The 19559-nt window shown below is 42.7% G+C and overlaps 1 protein-coding gene across 2 annotated transcripts in view; it reads left to right on the top strand.

Moving 5' to 3' along the window:
* Positions 1 to 19559, top strand: part of Phactr1 (phosphatase and actin regulator 1) — a 437712-nt gene that overhangs the window by 231087 nt on the left and 187066 nt on the right. The window contains exon 1 of one of the 2 annotated variants that reach the window (XM_013030448.1): positions 901 to 1003. The exons of the other annotated variant lie outside the window; for it this stretch is intronic. The gene's annotated coding sequence lies outside the window, so the exon portion shown is untranslated. Of the gene's footprint in view, positions 1 to 900; positions 1004 to 19559 lie in introns of those variants that run through there. 2 annotated transcript variants of the gene reach the window in all.

Below are 19559 nucleotides of genomic sequence, written 5' to 3'. Positions count from 1 at the left end.
TGGTTGTGTTATGGAGAGATCCGCTAATTTCGCTGGTATCACAAAGTTGCAAGTTGCTGTTTTTTTTCTGAGGATGTTCATGACCCTGGTGAAGGTCCCCTCCCTTCAGGGAAGGTTTGGAAATGTCCCTTGTACTGTCACAGGTTATCTGCCCCAGGGCAAGTCGAGGGATGGCGGGGTTCACCCACCAGAGGATTGGAAATCTGGTCTGAGAGGCGCTTCTCCCCAAGGGCTGGAGAAGGGGGGGGGTGCCGCTGCCTTGTGAGTGGCACATCTTGCTTTCATTTGGCAGGGTGAAGCTCCAAGAAAGGCGGGAGGACTGGAGAGACTGGCATTCTGCCCCAGAGCTCAAGAGCGGTGGTCGTTTTTAAGCCTTAGTCTCCAACCCCGCAGGCTCGCCAAGGGCTGGTGCGGAGATTTTCGGAGGGGTGGGGCTGCCCAGGGAGGCGGTGCGCTGGCGAGCCCCGCACAGGTGCGGGTGGAGAGGCTCAGGTACGAGCGGAGAGGCTCCTCCTCTTCCTCCTCCTCCTCTTCGGACCTCGCGATCCAGGTCGGCAAGGGACCGCGAGGTCGGCCAGGTCGAGACCCTCCTCCCCCTCCGTGGGCGCCTTCGCCGTGGCCGCCCCGCGGTCGGGGCGGGGCGGGGCGGAGCCGGGGCGGGGGGCATGCAGGCAAGGCGGAGGGGCGCGAGTGGCAGCGCGCGCGCGGGGACCCAAGCAGCGGCTGGCCCCCGGGCGCCCCGGGGCCCCGATGGCGGATCCCACGCGCGCCACCGCGGAGCCGGGGAGGTTTGCGCTCCGCTCGCCGCGCTGCAGGGAGGGCGCGGTGCCAGGCGCCGAGAAATCCAAAAAGAAAGCTTTTTATTTGCTGAGAATGAAACCCCCCCCGAAGGAGCCCGCCCCCAACAACAACGGCAACGTGTCCTTTGTGATCCACTGTCAACTAGGCAAGGAGATCAAACACATTTGCAGCAACTGCAGTCGTGGGGAGGACGCCCGGGACGGTGAGTGGCGGGGGTCGGCGCGAAGGCGGCTCGGCGGGTCCCCCTCCCCTCCCCCAACCCCGATCCTCACTTGGGGTCCCCAGCGGAGACTGCAGCCTGGAGATCTGAGGGAACGTCTGCCCTCTACCCGAGCCTGACCCTCGTCCGACAGGCACTTTGCAGGGTACCGTCCACCCATCCAGAGCCAAACCCGGCTAGTGGCCAGAACCCGGGGAGGTAGAGGTTCACCCAACCCAGGGGGTTCGAAGTGACGGAGCAGGACAAGTCTGGAATTTGTCTTTGAAAGGTGGGGTGTTAGGGGATGTGTGAACAGCAACATTATTAGCCTTTGGAGGTGATGGTGGAGGGAATGTTAGACTTGATTTTTGTTTTCTATTAACAGAGGCTCTTTAACGGATTCTCCATCCAGGCAGTTAGTTGGGATACAGGGTTTTTTTTTTCTGGGCTGCGTTACCGGGGTGCCACCTTCTTCCCTTCAGGTGGGTTTACTTTGGAGAGGTTGATTTGATTGGGGGTGGTGGCGCCCAGCAACCGCCCCCCCCACCCCGCTCCCCTCAAGGACTTGTGGAGTTCGTGAAAATGCCTGTTTAGAGTAAAATGTAGCTGTGGTTTTTGGAGTTGGCTTGGTGCTAGTCTCTTTTGGAAAGGTGCCTAATGGCAAAATGTGGGGAGCTGGGTGTGGGGGGGCGGGGCATGCAGCCCAACCTTCCTCCTGGTGAGCTGGGCACTTGCAAGTCAAAGAGTTCCCACCACCACTAATCTGATAGGAAGTTGGCTGGCAAAGCGGTGCCAGCCAGGCTGCAATGGGCAGAGGAAGAAGCCCAGAATGAGAGACAGCTGGCGTGGATCAGGCTGAAGCCTCTGCAGATGTGGACGCGCCTGTGTGGCGGCCTGGCCTTCCCAAGAACCCCCAAACAGCTCCTGGAGCAGACTCCAGAAGGCCACGCTGAAGGTCGCAGAAAAAGTTCTTGTTTGTTTGTTAGGCAGCAGATTTTTCCAGGGGATGTATTCGCTGCTGGCCAGGCTGGAACTCGGGCTGTCCCTCTGGGACATGTCCACCTGCTTGGGCAGGCAGATTTGCCTATCAACCAGGCAAGTTTGTTCTCTTTGGAAGAACACATATTACTTAGGAGCCATCCTTTTCTTTGTGGGCTTCTGAAATGCCGTGTAATGAAGTGATTGTCTTGGCTAATGTCTTTTCAGAATTAGAGTCCTGCTAGAGTAATTATAGTTTTCTTTGATTAAAATGCATGTGAGGCTGTGCGGTATGAGAGAGGCACCCCAGGAGGGGAACAGGAGCAGGGCAGGAGGCAGAGGGGGAGGAGCAATACCGCTCCATTTAGTTTTAGCAAGGAAATTCGTTTCTGAGAGGTACACCTGACATGTGTTTGATTCCTGTGATTACTGAATAAGCCGAGGGCACCAAGACCTATGCATACAAATAGATTAATCAGATGATCCAAAGGCAGACCTTGCCCAACTAGTATAATAGAGCATGAGTTGCCAGCCAAGACATTTATTAAATGTCTGCCCCTCTGCTGACTGAATCACATCCCAATGGCCTGCTTCCCTAACCACAAAAGCTTGTTTCAATTACTTTCTCTAAATGCTGCAATAATAAGGAAAGGTGTCTGTCTACACTCAAGGATGTGTGTTTATATAATGTGCTTATGAACTCTATCACTTGTGAACACAGACTGGGTGCTGTGTGTATGAAGGTAGTCATGTATTTTAACCCAAAGCATCACATGTCACTTCGCCTCCAACACCTCTGAATGCACTTAGCTGTGTGGTTGGGTGTTGGCATATCACCTGACATGATAAAAAGGGGATGCTCTGTTTCAGTACCTAATTGTGCATCAATAAGCCTCTGTGTGTACTATACTCATTTACTAATGGAAATAAGACTGAGGGCCAATTCTGGTCTTTTGTGGTTTGTTTGTTTGTTTGGGGGCCAGTTATTTTACAGGAAATGTGTAGTGGTAGTCAAGATTTTGATGGTACATTTTACCAGTGTACCTAGTTGGTAACATTCAAGAGAAGAAAATGTTTTGTTTTTGTAGTTACAGAACCCAGGGCTTTACACATGCTAGTTAAGTGCTCTACCAATAGGCTCCTTCTCCAGAATTTCTGCGGTGGGAATACTTACTTACAGACATATACACGAAATGTCAGTTATTTGAAACATATTTAAAGCCTATTCCAATAATTTTACAGTTTACAGCTAAAAAAAATATTTAGCTGCTGCAGAATAAATTTTAAAAGAAAAAAATACTCCTGGTTAATTAAGCAGTGGGTAAAAGGTGAAGTTACATTTTAGCGATGATCTTTTTTGCTCGTTCTTATTATTTATGAACTAGTATTAAAGATTTTTTAAATTGGTTTTAGTTTAAGTAAATTTCTGTTTTAAAGAGACTATGCTGTACAATTCACTGTTCATTGATGGCCCAAATTGTTTTCTTCCATTTTCACTGTGTGGGTTTCATAGGGAAGGCCATTTTCAGATGAGACAAGTTGACATCACACTCCAGTGCTAAAGTCCACATGACAAAATATGGCACAGATTCATGGTATTTCCTTATTATGCCATCAAATTGATTGATTTTTTTTTCTCTTTTTCTGGTAGAATGGGGTTTGAACTCAGAGCATCTCACAAAGCTGGCACTCTACTGTTGGGCCACGCCTCCAGTCCTGTTTTTTGCTGGTTATTTTAAAAAATCAGACTTCACTTTTTGCTTGGGTGCCTGCTTAAGACCTGATCCACCTACTTTAGGCTTCCTATCGTTTCTGGGATAACAGGTGCAAACAGCTTTCCTCTGTGGATATGGAGTCTCACAGACCTTTCTGTTTGGGCTGGCCTGGAACCATGACCACCTCCCCCACCTATGCCCCAATTTCTGTCATTTGAGATGGTAGGCGCACCTAATTGTTCCCATCTATGAGATGAGAATGCAACTGGTGAATTCTTTGAGCCACAGTCCTCCCAAGTAGCACCTGGCTTTGACTTTTTAAAAATGGATTTGTTTCTGTATCTACCTAGGATGTAGAAAGTTGGATATCTGTGTGTGTGTGTGCGCGCGCGTGTGCGTGTATGCGTGTGCGTGCGTATGCATGCACATGTTGAATATATTGATAGTTTCAATAAGTTTATTAGGGTAAGAAATGAGAAAGAATTGCAGAATTTCCTGGTATAATTGTTTAACCTTCCTTTACCTGCTTGGTAGAGAAAATGACATGTATGGAAGGAGATATAATAGAGATTATAGTCATGGTTCAACTACAAGTGACAGCTAAATTATTACCTCACCTTTAGATTGGAAGTTAGTAAGAGAAATGGTTAAAATTCAAGTTTAAAAAGAAATGTACTCTAGAAAGCAAGATATTTCTGCATATAATTTATCCACATTTTCTATTCTCATAGCTCATTTCAGGCCTATTAATAGTGGGGACTTATTTTAAGAAATATAGCCTCATTAATAATTATTAGGATGTGAGCTAGGAGTATGACTTTGTGTTTGAACATGTGCTTCACATGCATGAAGACCTGGGTTCGTGCTCAGCATCACACACATATACAGATATGTTAGTATAAAAATGTAATTTGCATAAATAGAACATATCTTTAACAGTTTTGCAAATATTTGGAAGTCTCTTGACTTCTTTGTTTTAGCAGTGACATTTAAAATGTTCTAACACTTGGAAAGCAGAGACAAGATGATCCTGAATTTGAGACAGGGCTCTACTGTGCCTCAAAAAGCCAAGGGCTGGGGGTGTAGGCCAGTGGCAGAAGGTTGCCTATATGACTCAGGAGTGGGGAACCTGTTATTGCCAAGGGCCAGTTAGTATGTAATGTTAGTGGTATTGATGTTATGATGCTATGAAAAAATATCTCCTACTTATATTGAATTTCAAGTTCTACCAGTGATAGCCTTGATATGGCCAGACCTGATGATTCTTAGGGCCTCATACAGTCCTGGACTAGGCATTACCCAGCCCTGCATGTGTTCAAGGCTCTGGGTTCAAATCCCAGCACTAAAAACAAACCAAGTAAATATTAGAATGGTAGATTTAGAAACAATGCATATCAATTGTGACTGCTACTCACTATCTCTTACATGTGATCAATATTTCAAGGTTGTCTTCATTTCACATAAATATGGATTCTGTTCTTTGAACACTCACATACAGCGTCAGTAATCCATTGACTTACCGGACGTGTCCCCAAACCTTGTTTTAGAGATTAGAACTATTTAACATTTTTGAAATGGATTCCAATACATATCATTGGAGTGAGAAAAATCTGTCATGCTATTTCTCTGTCACACACATGGCAACACTCTCTGGGCATGTCAGCCTTTTAGGCGAGAATACCTTGTGAGTCTCCATGAACCACTTCCTCCTTTTGCCGATGAGAAAATTGTGGGTTACCAAGGTTAGGTAGGTACTCCCCCAGGCTCAATCCATTCCTGAACAGAACTTTCCCCAAAGAGAGAAGCAGCTGCCAGTAGTGGTTCAGAACTGGATCCTAAAGCCCTTCCTGCCTCAAATAAGAGCTGCTCCACTTACTAGCTGGGGCTGGAGGAGGGAGACGTTCGGACATTACAATATTATTTACTTCATGCAGTTGTGAAGATTAAATGAGATAATGGATACAAAGCACTCAGTATGGTGCCTGGCAGAATAAAGTGTTTAAAAATATTAGCTGTGATTCTTGTCATTTGTATGGCTACCACCAAGTCCAACAGTGCCTTGGGTTTTTCTCCTCCTGCTTATCCTGTACCATTTTGCCTCTTCCATAATTAAATCCCTTGAATTCTGTCCAACATGAAAGCAACCTTTCTTCTTGTAGCTCACAATGTAAGCATGTAATAGTTCCAGGTAAGAGAACTCACATATATGCCCAACTTTTTAATGCTGTAGCAGTTTTTGATCAATTGAATAATCAAAAAAGGGAGGCAAGTTTAAGGTCCAGTTATGTATTAGAAAGATGAACAAGGTTTAGTGGTTGTGGTGCAGGTTAATATAGAAGACTTCTCTAGTATTTGCAATCCCCAGTACTGAATAACAACAATAATAACAATAATAGGACTTAGCTGGAGGTTAGAAAGGAGTGTACAGAGCCAGAGAATTCTAATAAAGATGGACTCTTAAAATTTGTCATGGTGTGGTATCTTTAAACATCTGAGCTGTTGCTTGTAAAATTTAGCAGCTTTTGTGAACAAGGTCACCTTAGTTTGAGGGTAGATACTAAGAGATACATCAACCAGCTGTTGCCTTTAGTGTATTTATAGTGACAGCAGCAACAAAACAGTTTGTTAGATGGCTGGAAGAAACTGTTGATTTGATTGTATGCTGAAGGCAGGAGAGCTTCCCAAAGGAAGGGCCATTTGCAATTGGATTTGAAGGTGGAGTTTTCTGAGTAAAGTAGGAAGTATGTTTTGTTTTTTTAAAAAAACCACATTTACATACCTACATGTATGCAAAAGAACATGATGCATTCAGGAAAAAGGGCAAGTTTAACAGGTAGAATGCAGTAGGGTATAGCATTAGTTCAGAAACAAGCAGGACAGTTCAGCCTTTCCGGTTTATTTGTGAAGCATTTTTAATATATTATGCTGAGCACTGAATGAATAAAAGCCATCAAGATAATAGAATAGCAGAGGATTTTTAAAAAAGAAAGAAGGTGAATAGTAGAGGATATTTTAAAAAAAGAAAGAAAGAAGGTAGACACAGATGTGCATAGAAGTTTGAAATGTCCAAGAGAAGGTTTTAGATGTCTGGGGGAAGCAACAGTGGTAAAACTCCTTGGACACGGGTAACCCCTGTAATTCTAGCTAAGGAGGCTGAGATATGAGGAGCAGGTTTGGGAGGAAAAAGCTATGAGACTCTATCTTCCATTAAGTAATGGAAAACTGGGTTGGAGACATGGCTCAAGTGGTAGAGACCTAGCCATGAGTAGAAAAGCTAAATGAGAGCATGAAGCCCTGAGTTCAAATCCTGGTTCCAGTACAGACAGAGAGACACACACACATACACATACACATACACATACATACATATCTTGGGAAGCGTGGCAAGAAAGAGGACATAAATAGCCTTGAAGGGTTCAGATTCCAGTTACTAAGCACCACAAATATCACGTTTCATCAGCCACAATGGTGGTGTAATCAAGTAACACTTAAACAATTATTATGAGAAATTTTACATTCTGCAAAACGAGACTCATCACCCAGATGCCTCTCTCCTGTATCATTTCATGGCACATTGGGGTAAGTTGGGTTTTTGTTGTTGTTTTATTACCATGCTGTTGCTGGCAGTGCCCACTAAGGACCCAACAAAGAGAAGAACTCAACTCCCATGGCCAGGAAAGGGTAGCTCTTGGCCTCGAGAAGCAAGAGTAAAAAAGACACACACACGCACACGCACACACACACACACACACACAGATTCTACAACCTTGGGATGGGCTCAATATGCTTCCACGCACAAGCAATCAGAATCTTCGGATTTTATTTTTAGCATAACTTTTCACTCATGTAATTTTGCTAATCATTTCTCCTTCTGTTCTGTTCTTTCTGACACTTTATACACATCTGTAACTATTCACTTACTTTAGGCGAAGAAATGTTGAAAATCTGTGGGGAAAAAGTAGCTTTCAAATAGATCCAAATGTCTGAAGGACATAAGATCAAACTGAAAACACTCATAAATAAGAATATATGCATAAAACTTTATGGGTGGGGAAAAAGGATCAGCACTTGCTTGTTAGCCCTAAACATTCCTTTTTTTATGGTAAGAACTTTCTTGAACTTGACCAGCTGTTTGAGGTTTCAAGAAATTTCCAGGGGTGGGAGGAGGGGAGTAGGGGGGTAGGGGGGTGAGGGGGTGGAGAGGGGAAGGGATGGGAAGGGGAAACAAAGGAGGAGGCAACAATGCTTAATAAGAAATGTACTCACTGTCTTGCCCATGTAATTGTAACCCCTCTGTATGGTATTTTCACAATAATAATTTAAAAAAAGAAATTTCCAAGGGCTAAGGCTGGGTATCCAGCTCAGTGGTAGAGCTTGCCTGGCATATGCCAGACCTTGGATTAACAAAATAAAAAAGGACTAAAGATCCGCTGTGCCCCGTTGAACATAGTGACTCACCACTGTATGCCTAGCCTCTTAGGAGGCTGAAACCTGGAGTATTGTAGTATGAAGCCAGTCTGACTAAGCATCAACACTATACTCTTCCCTACCATGTAATATGATATGTCATGACATAAGTATATGTGATCATTCAGTATAGACCCAGCTGATAAATATAACCCACTTATTACAGGACTACAAAGGGTAGTGGCTTCATGGGGCAGGAGCAGAGTTTAAAAGCTGCAGAGCAATGGGAAGTGAGTAGAGGCTAGACAGGAGTGCCCACACTGTAGTGTTAAGCGAGTGGGACTTGCTCTCTGACAGTTTAATAGATTCCCTAGGTGGAGTTTCTTAGCAGCTTTGTTAGGAAATAATTCACACACCACATAGTTAGCTCATTGAAAGCATATAATTCAGTGGCTTTTAGTATATTCATAGCATTGTGAAGTTATCACCAATCCAGTTCAGAATAGGTCAGTACCTACTCCCTTTAGAAAATTCTAAGCCAACCAGGCATGGGTGATTCATGCTTGTAATCCTAGCTACTCAGGAGGCTGAGATCTGAGGCTCAAAGGTTCAAAGCCAGCATGGGTAGGAAAGTCCATGAGGCTCTTATCTACAATAAACTTCTCAGAAAAAGGCTGGAAGTGGCACTGTGGCTCAGGTGGTAGAGCATTAGTCCTGAGCCAAAGAAGCTCAAGGACCTGAGTTCAAGCCCCAGGAGCAGCGTGCACATGTATATGCATGTGGGCACACACACACACACACACACACACACACACACACACACAATCCTAAACCTCGTTATCCTGTCCTCCTATAACTCCTCCCCCATCCCAGTAACCACCATCTACTTTCACTATCTATAGATTCCCCTCTGATGGATATTTCATACCAATGGCATCATGCCCATATAGGGTTCCTTGTTCCTAGCTTCTTTGAAGGCTCACTCATCCTGTAGCGCAGATCAGAATTACATTTTCATTTTATAACTGAATGTGTATGTGTGTGTGTATGTGTGTGCACGCGCATGATGAAGAATGTGAAAATCATTCAGTAAAATTTGGGCAAAAAAAAAAAATCCAAACTCCGCAAAGCAAACTGTCAGCTTATTAAAAAGTGAAATGAATTGTCTGAAGAAGAGGGCATTTGATTAGACGTGAGGTTCCTGTGGGACATCTTCTACCCTCTGCACGCCCCCCACCCCCACCCCCTTCCCTGTTTCTTCCACCTGGAAAATGAATGTTGCTGGGGTTTCTAAACTCAGGGTTAGAAAAAGGTGATCTATGGACCTTCCACCTGGGTGTGTAGGTTGGGAATCTTTTCTGCAATTTCAAATGGCTGAAGAAAAAAGAATAATGTTGCATGACACAGGCACAGGCAATTCCCACGTGGGTTCCCATGACTGTATTGTTGCTGGGACACAGCCATGCATGTTTGTTACATACTGTCTATGACAGCTTTCAAACCACAGCTGCACAGCTGATAGGTTGCAACAGAGACTGGTGAAGCCTAAGTTGCTTGCTGTCCAGCCCTGTACAGAAAAATGCTGTTGATCCTTGGCTACATCACAGTTTCTATCATGAGATAATACCACCCCCAAACATTTAGTACCCTATCTGATCTTAAGAAGTAAGGAGAATCTTACAGGTGATCTGGTCTCCAGTTAAATATAAGGATCATAGAAGTGAATTGTGGCTTTGTGCCTTAATAACATTGCTAAGGTTGGCCTGTAACTCCTGCTTTAACCTCTTAAGCAGTGGTGACAAGAATGTGTACCACTATGCCCAGGGCTTACCAAATACTTGGTTATTTGGTTTCAGGTTTCAGGGTAGATTTTGTTGGTAGGGGTAGTGATGGTGGTTTTTTGTTTTGTTTTGGCAGTGTCACAGGTCATTAATGTTCATCTCAACGTTTATTTTTCCTCAACTGGTGTTTTGAACTCAGAGAGCCTTGAATTTGTTAGGAAGGACCTCTAACACTTCAGCCATACCCCAATCCCTGCTTTTAGGTTGTTTGTTAGACAGTGTCTCTTGAATATGATCTTCCTACCTCTATCCTTTCAGAGCTTTGGCTTTTTTTTTTAAGCCATTAGGTAACCAGGTGCTGGTGGCTCATGCCTAGCTACTCAGGAGGCTAAGAACTGACAATTGCAGTTCAAAGCCAGCTGAGGCGGGAAAGTCCGTGTGACACTTATCTCCAGTTAACCACCAGAAAACCAAGTGGTGCTGTGGTTTGAAGTGGTGCTGTGGTTCGAAGTGGTGCTGTGACTCAAAGTGGTACAGTGCTAGCCTTGAGTGAAAAAGCTCAGGGACAGTGCCCAGGCTCTGAGTTCAAGCCTCATAACAGACAAAAAAATATAAGGAAAAAAAGCCATTAGACATCCTACTGTGTTCAGATGAACAGCTTTAAAGTGGAAATTATGCTAGAAAGGGCAAATTGGTCTGAGTTCAGTTAGTAGAGTATCTTTGGCGCCCCACCTCTTCCCTGACCTTTGTGTAGGCCTCAGGCTGGCTCTTCTACAAAGAGAGATAGATTCTATAATCTCCACCTAAGCACTAACCAGCTCAACTCTATTATTGTTGCAGCATGAACTTTAAAACAATTGTCTCTGCTATTTTGGCACATGGAGATGTGCCTGCACAGTAATTATTTTGCAGCCCACAAAAGTAATTATAAAATCAAATAATTATCTTCTAAACAAGCTGTAACCCCAAGCAATGGCTCTCTTGGGGCGGGGGGAGGTTCTTCCTTTTTGTAAGTCTCATTTTTAGGGCTCCAGTATTTTGCTTTCCTTGCCCCCTTGGCCTCACTGCTGATGTCATCTAAATAAATGGCAATTACTAATGAACCCCAGATCCTTCTGAGATATATATGTCTCAATCCAGTAACCATGCTCCAAGTACATGAGTGGAGAAAAATAGGACTAGACAGAAAAAGTGGAAAGCAAGACATGAATCTTCTTGGAAATGGGGAATTTAAAACAAAGTAGAGTCGGTGGGATCATCCTACCAGACTTGATTATTGATTGGTTGGAATTATTGTGGCCAGGCCTTGAGATTCTGAAGGTGTTCTCAGTAAGCGTTGGCACTGACATTTCCTGGCATAATTTGAGGAATGAAATTTGCTGCACGGTTAACAACCATCCGTCTTTGGCAGGCTGAGCATATAGCAGAATTAGATCCTTTCTTAGGAGACTTAAAATCTGTAGGTAGGCAAGTGTATGACAATGGATCCAGCAGGTACTATAAATAATGCTTATTTATGTTTAGATGTGGTCGGATTAGCAGAACTATCCTCCACATGATGAAAAGATGATGTGTGTATATACATGATTGTATATATACCTACACAGGTATATATTATATAATCTATATTATATAATATATAATATACATATATATATATATGTGTGTGTGGAGAGAAAGAGGCAAACAGATCTTGGCAGCAGGCTGCATGATGGATCTACTACACATTTAAGAGATGAGCTCTTTAAATTTCAGTGACTCTGATCCAAGAATCTCATTGTGAGGTACTGTTAAGCCAAACAAGTCATGGGTGGAGTGCCCTTCATTTCCCAAGTGACCACACAGTTGATTTGCACACCCAAAGCTCTCAGGAATTCCCATCCAGAAGGAGTAGTACATAGGCTGTCTTGGTGTGAATTATTCATGTACTCTTAGGCAGCCTGTGGCCAGAATGCCACTCCCCAGATGGAGACTGAATGCAAAAGGAGAGTTTTGAACATCCAACAGCTCAAAGAACCCTTTGCGGGGAAGAGGGATGGATGGGCTTCTGGCCCACTTCCATCCTTGCCCTGGGTCTTTGAGCTTGAGAATCTGTGCCCTGATCTTAAGAAGTAAGGAGAATCTTAAAGTGTCAGAGGTATTGGGCTGTGTGTCTGGATCAGTATTTCGTGTTTTTCTAGAAAACCAAAAAGAGAAACGTATATTAAAAAAAAGGCAAACTTATTCAAGAACTAAACATAATAGAGCAGCTATTCTCTGGAAGAAGGAACATATTGGCACCCTGGATGGGGCTCCTGGATGACTTAGGAAAAAGGAGCATGGCTGTGGCAGAGGTCAGAGGGATGGCCCTGTCTGTCCTAGGATCCTGTGGTTTTCCATTTGTTCTTTGTTGTATGCATTTAGAGAACCGCCAATACATTGTAGAGTCCTGGGGCTTGTATCAGGTCCTGAGAGGTGTCCCTGAGTGTTTTGCTTGAGGCTAATGCTTTACCACTTGAGCCACAACTCTACTGGCTTTTTTTGGTGTTTCATTGGAGATAGATGGATATATATCTCATGTGGTTTCCTGACTGGGATGGCTTTGAATTGTGATCCTTAGCTCTCAGCCTCCTGAGTAGCTAGGATTCCAGGTATGAGCCACCAACACCAGTGATAATTATATATTGAATATGAACAGTACCTCTTTCCAGGGGCCATTTTCCAGCCCCATTTTAATTCTACAAAGATGTTGATAAATCTGTCTTGGCAGCTTGTGACATATTTATGGTATAACTAAGTCCCACAAGGTATGAGTGTGTGATACATCCTATACACATTGTTTTTAGGAAAATGTATATAATATGTATTATGTTTATATGGTGACTTACATTACATCATCTATAAATGTGTAGGAATATAGCATTTTTAGATTCGGATTATTCCAAGAGGCATACTTAATCTCATCAACATTTATTAATTACTTAAATTAAAAAGGCAACAGCTTTAAAACAAAGTTGGATCCACCATATAGTCTCTCTGCTTCTATCTCAGCACTGCTAATATTCTCAAATTCACCAGAGCAGCATTTAGCATTTAAGTCCTGCCCATGACAAATGGGTCAGCATGCATTACTAGATCCGAGTGCATCATTAGCCATGAGTGAAACGGTACAAATTTACTTGGAAAATCTCATCATGCTAGTCCCCTAGCAAGATTCAGCCAGGAGGATCTCCACCACAATTTGAGAAAGCAAATACAATGTGTTTGTGTGGTGTAATCCTAGGAGTGCCATTCCTGGCCTTGTTTACCAGAGAGAAGGAATTATCCAGCCTCTAGGGGAGGCTTAGGAAAGCAAAGCAGCTTGGGGCCTTCAGCTCAGTTTGTTTCCAATGGCCTCAGACAGCCACCACCCAAGGCCCACCTGGTTTCCTTCTTGAGGGGGGAAAAAAAAGGCACAGGTAAGAAAGGACTATTAAACTTTATTTCTAGAGGGTCTCGAGAGGATATAGGAAGTAGGAATCTGGAAATCATTCAAAAGTAAGAACATGGTATTTTATGCTTTGTGATGCTTTTCTATCTAGCATCTACCAGATCCCTCTTGCCTGGATTCTCTCAAGAGGAAGATGAATTTCTCTGTTATTGTGCTATTCTAATCTCCATTCGTGGCAAGGGTTGCCATAAGGGTGGAGCCTGAACAGTCTGTGGTGTGGCTCCCAGGGCCAGGAGGATGAGAGTTGTTTCAGCTCAAGGTGACAGCACAGAAGGATCCCCTGAGCCAGAGGAGCAGATGGCAGAACTGCTTCTGGCTGTGCTGTATCCTCATGCCTGGCCCAGCCTTTTTCAGCCTGTGTGGGTCACAGAGTTCCAGCCAACTCTGAAGAACAGAATCCTGAAGGCGCTGCTCTTGCACTCTGAACACCTGGCAATGCCCTTTCCCTGACAGGGAGACAACACTGCAAGCTCTTAAACAAGAAGGGTTGGGATGAGGTCCTCTGCCTGGCCTCTCCTAATCCCACTCCCAGTCCCCTCCCCTAGTCTTCTCCCTCAGTCCCCTCCTCTCCTTTTCCCTCTCCTCCCTTCCCTTTTCTCTTTAGAGATAGGTCTCACTATGTTTTCCAGCCTTGAACGCTGGGCTCCAGTGATCCTCTTGCTCGGCCCCCCCAGTAGCTGGTATTATGGATGTGCACCATTAAACTTAGAATTTATCCTACATTTCTTGTGTTTTTTTTTTTGGTTTGCTGCTGCTGCTGCTTCTCCTTCTTCCTTCTCCCCCCCTCTCCTCTTTTTCTTTCTCCTCCTCCTCCTTCTTCTTCGTCTTCTTTGAGTATTATAGGTAATGAATGTCCTAGGAAATGAACGGACTGCCTCAGAATCATCTCATAGAAAGTATAATACTATATAGATGGAACATGCTCCCCCTCAGGAGAGCTACAGAAACAGAACAATGAGGTTTCTTCTGTGAATTTTTTTTTCCTGGCAAATGCTGTTGGCTCAAACTATACCCTAGCAACTGAGAAGAAATGCTGTCTCAGAATATCTCTACTCAGTGATTGTTGGTTAACAGCGCTATGCAAAAAATAAATAAATAACAGGTGACTAGGAAAGGAATGTAGGAATGTATAAATATATTGACAACTGGAGTTCCTCAGTAAGGCCAGGCTCAAACAGCACTCCACGACCAACCACCTTGCACAAAACAAGGCCCATCTGCCTTCCTGTCACTTGTATGCCCTTCCCATGTAAGGGAAGGGACAAGGAAGTGCCTCATCACTCACCCAGGCTATTGTGTACACTTTGCTTCCCCCAGGGAGGAAATGTCCCGCTGACCTCCTCTTCCACTCCAATCCCTCTGCACTTGGCCAGGCCTCAGTGGTCTTCCAAGCCTGAAGCAGAGGCTTGCTCAGTTCCACGCCAACAGCCCACCTCTGAAAGTCCTTAACCCTCCAAAGTCCTGTGCTGCTTAGTGACTCCCATGTGATCGTTTCACTCTGTCCCTCTGCTGCTGCTGAGCTAGAGGCCGTTGTTTTATGCAGAGCATCAACAAGTCCAGACACTCCTGTCCGAAACTTACCACGCTTTAGTGTGTTTACCTGGTATCATTTCTAATTCCCATCATTGTATGTAAAGACCTGATTTTGAACCCTAACCTCAACATTTATGGTTAGGGAGGCTCAGGCACATTATTTAATTCCTCTGAGCCTCCATATCATTTGTTCTCAACCTGAGATAAGCAATAACTGAATGCAGCTCATAGCCATTCTTGCTAGGCCTGCCTCAGTTTCCCCCCTCTCACCTGGGTCCTTGAGGCTAGAACTGCGTTTGTTTGTTTGCTTTCATTTCTGTATTTCTGTCCCACATTCTATTACCAGGAGTAAATCAATAAATGCTTTGCATTTGTTTCATTTTGTTTAATGATTACTCACCATGAAGAAATCAGATGTAATAAATTTCATTGTACACCACTGCCATGGTTCAGGTAAAATCTTTCTAGAAGAAAAGATATTAGTTACCATTGGCTGGGAGATTAGGGGCCAGGAGGTATGGGGAAGATTAATCAGTGAGCACAAGTTATAGTTAGATAGGAATATGGGTTTCTGATATACTGACTGCAGACAACAATAATGTGCATACATTTTAAAAAGCTAGTAGAAAAGAGAATGTTTATCATGAAGTCATGATCATATGCATATGCATATATATGTAGTGTGATTTAAACACCAGACAATGTATAAATATATTACATGACACCCCATTAATATGTGCCATTAACATGTTTTGTGAGTCAGTAATACACTACTGGTAAATACTTATGGTCCTGGCTACCTTAAAGACAGAGATGAGAGGATCATGGTCCAAGGCTGACCTAGATAAAGTTAGCATTCATGAGACCTTATCTTGAAATCAAACTAAAAGGGTTATGGAGAGAGCTTGTCAAGCAAGCAAATAAGCATGCATGGAGCCCTGAATTTAATTCCAGTACCACCATTAAAAAAATTCAACTTACAATAGGAAATGTACTCATTATCTTACTCCTGTAACTTGTAACCCATCTGTGCAGTATTTTTACAATAAAAGCATATTAAAAATTCAATGTACATTTGTATGTGTGCATGTGTATACATGTGCACGCAGGCTTGTACTAGGGCTTAAGTTCAGGCCTAGACACTGTCCATTAGCTGTTTTTGCTCACTAATAGCACTCTACCACGTGAGCCACAACTCCACTTCTGGTTTGTTTGCTGGTTAATTGGAGATAAGGGTCTCATGGGCTTTCCTGCTACGCTGGCTTCGAACCATGGTCCTCAACTCAGTCTCCTGAGAAGCTCAGATTACAGCTGTAAGCCAGTGACACCTAGCTGATTAATTTTTAAATTACTATTCTTCAGGAGGGCCACAAAAAAAAATAACGGCAGGTGTTATGCTAAATGAAAACAAAACCAGTTGGTAATAAAATAGCAAGCTGATAATACTAGTGAAGAGTTTAGACAGGAGTTGGCAACCTTTTTCTATCAAGGGTCAGCAAATAGTAAATACTTCCAACTCCTGTTCACCCATATGGTCTCTGACTCAATTCTGCTGTTGTAGTGCAAGAGCAGCCATGCACAGTACATAAATGTGATCATGGCTGTGTTCCAATAAAGCTTTATTTACAAAGGAGGCAACAGACTAATTTTGAAATAAAGAGTTACAATTGGTTTATCCCCAGTCTGTTGTCAGGTGTGGCAGAATGGTCACAGATCCAGATATGTCAAATAAAGCCATGACTACCATCACATAAAACCTCAGTTTCTGTATCTGTACAGTGGGGAGTCTGACAACCTCTGTATGTAGGGTTGGTGGTAGGATTAAATGAGATTCTAATATGAAGCACTTAGCACTGTCTCAAGCAAATAATTAGCAGTCAATAAGTATTGACCATTATTATCACAAGTGTTGCTTATCTCTTCCTTTTTCCTTCCTGCTTTCCACTGCATTAAAGGAATTCACATTGAATTTATATGAACTAATGTGAGGTGTTTATTTATAGCTCTCTCTTCTTATCTCCAGATTTCTTGAAGAATAATAAGGAAGTGCCTTTAGTTTCTACCAAGTAGAACTGTTAAAGAGTACAAAAGTCCTGGGAATTTTTACAATGTCTAGCACATGGCACTCAGTGTATTGTGCTATTAGAGCTAATAAAAAGAGAAGCTAAAAACTAAACATAAAAATGCCAGATGCTGGTAGCTCACCTCTGTAATCCTAGCTACTCAGGCAGCTGAGATCTGAGAATCACTATTCAAAGTCAGCCTGGGAAAGAAAGTCCAGGAGACTCTTCTCTCCAATTAACCACCAGAAAACCAGATATAGATCACTGGCTCAAAGTGGTAGGGCACTAGCTTTGAGCAAAAGAGCTCTCAGGAGCATCACCTGGGCACTGAGTTCAAGTCCCATAACCACCACAACCAACAAAATTAGATGATCTTAAATGAATTATGTGAAAAAGCACAAAGAAATTGTTTAGATGTCTTGTGGAATTTCCACTAAGAAAGTATCTGATGGGGAAAATTTTTAGCATTAAGTATACATAAATAGCTTAGATTTTTACATGTGGAATCAATTGATTGCTTTGTTAATTAGGGAGTCCCTAGAGTGAAGTCTATTGCTCATAAACCAGGAGCGTGAGTAAACAGTGGAAGCATTTGCTTTTCAAAATGCTCTATTTATGTTATAGCTGAATCAAGATAAATCACACATGCAAAACGGCTGTCTGTGGGTAATGAAGAATTGTCTCTGTTCTGTGTATTGAGGTTACTCACCACAGACAAGCCATTCATGTGCTCAAGCAGTGATCACTCATTCAGCAATACACAGTGGAGCTCAAAGTGGAACTTATGTAATGAGGCCTGGCTTATTACAAGCCCTGTGTCCTAAGGTACAATTAGCAGGATTTGTCACCATTAGCACTATTGACATTTGAGGTGGGTAATTCATTGTGAGTCTGTCCTGGGCATTGCAGAATGGTTAGCACTATGATGGCCACTATGTACGAGATGCTTGCGACCAGCCCATCCTCCAGGTCTGAGAGTCAATAACACCTCCCCATAGCTCCAAGTCTTTCTTGGAACTCAACATTATTATTGCTCAAAAACCACCAATATAAACGGATGATTCCAGAATAGCTGGAGATGGTATTTTGCAACCTATACAACTGACAATTCCTGTCAGATTTCTTATATTCGGAAGACAGTCCTAATTTCACATGTCTTCCCACTGACTTGATAGCTATGCCTACCCTTGAATGTCTATGTATCCTAATTTTTTTAATTTGAAAATATGGTGATGACCATCCACCATACAAAGCCTGCCTTAAAAGTCTGGATGCGTTAATCATATCACTACTCGCTTTCAATCTTTATGCACTCTGCCTAGACAAAGTGTTAACTCACTTTTCATACTAGTTAATGACATTGAATGCCATTCTATCCCAACAATGATATAAGTCAAACACCCAGTTAATGGAAACAAATTTCATTTAAAACTTTAAGCAGCGCAATCTTAGCTTTTTTGGTCTGATTTTTCCCATGTCTGCGTTATGGTTATACTTGTTGGTGAAGAATATAATCACTGATTGTTTTATATTGGTAGGCAGAGATGGCATTTTGGAGTGAGTGAGAAGAGTGTTGTATTGTTCAAGCTGTCTACCAGATACCTTTCTAGGTAAATTCTAGTTATATTAAGAAGCACATTCATTGTCTTTTAGAGGCCATTTCCTTTATAAGATAATGTTAATATTATCCATGTCTTTAAAACAATTACCCAAGGTTACCATTTCTCCTGAGCATTGGTGATTCACACCTGGACTCCTAGCTATTCAGGAGGCTGAGATTGGAGGATCACATTTCAAAGTCAGCATAGGCAAACAAATCCAAGAGACTCTTATTACCAATTAACCAGCAAAAAGTCAGAAGTAGAGACATGGTTCAAGTAGCAGAGTGCCAGCCTTTGAAGTAAATGTTAAGTAAGAACCTTAAGGCCTTGAGTTCAAGCTCTAGTAGCAGGGTGCATGAATGTGTATGTACACACACATACACACACAATTAGCCCTTCTCTTTTTTTACTGACTTTTGTCCAAGGACATAGAATGGTAGAAAGAAAAATGAAGTCAAAGCTTGTACTTCTTACTCTTACGCTAAATGCCACATGGAAATGAGGTCATTTAACATAGTAGGAAAACTAGTTATAGGGGATATGGAGAATTAGGTCAGTATTTAGATTGTGTCTTTAAAACACATATAATAGGACCTGTCCACAGTTTGCTATATTACTATTCTGAGACTTTTGAGGACTTACTAGTCTAATAATAAATACGTTACATTTTCTGTGTCATGAACAGCAGTTCTGAAATACACTGTTTCACCCACTATTCTGGATGAAATACTTTTCTGATGTTACATAGCCTGGGAATCATTTTGTTCACTACCTTGAAAAATTATATGGCTCATAGTATTTCAAATATTTGTTTTCCTAAAACATGATTATTGTATTTTGAACTCACCCTGTTTTTTTCCTTGAATCTACATATGGGATGATTCACATTCATTCCTTCCCCTATTTTATCTGGTTATAGAAGAGCTGTACACATAAATGTTAAGCAGTCAGGCACCTGGTAGCTCATACTTGTAATTGCAGCTACTAAGGAGGCTGAGATCTGAGGATTGTG

This window comes from Dipodomys ordii, unplaced genomic scaffold (genome assembly GCF_000151885.1).
Source record: "Dipodomys ordii isolate 6190 unplaced genomic scaffold, Dord_2.0 Scaffold130, whole genome shotgun sequence".
NCBI lineage: Eukaryota > Metazoa > Chordata > Mammalia > Rodentia > Heteromyidae > Dipodomys > Dipodomys ordii.
Note: the sequence above shows the minus strand (reverse complement) of the source record. Positions and strands in the feature narration are given on the sequence as shown.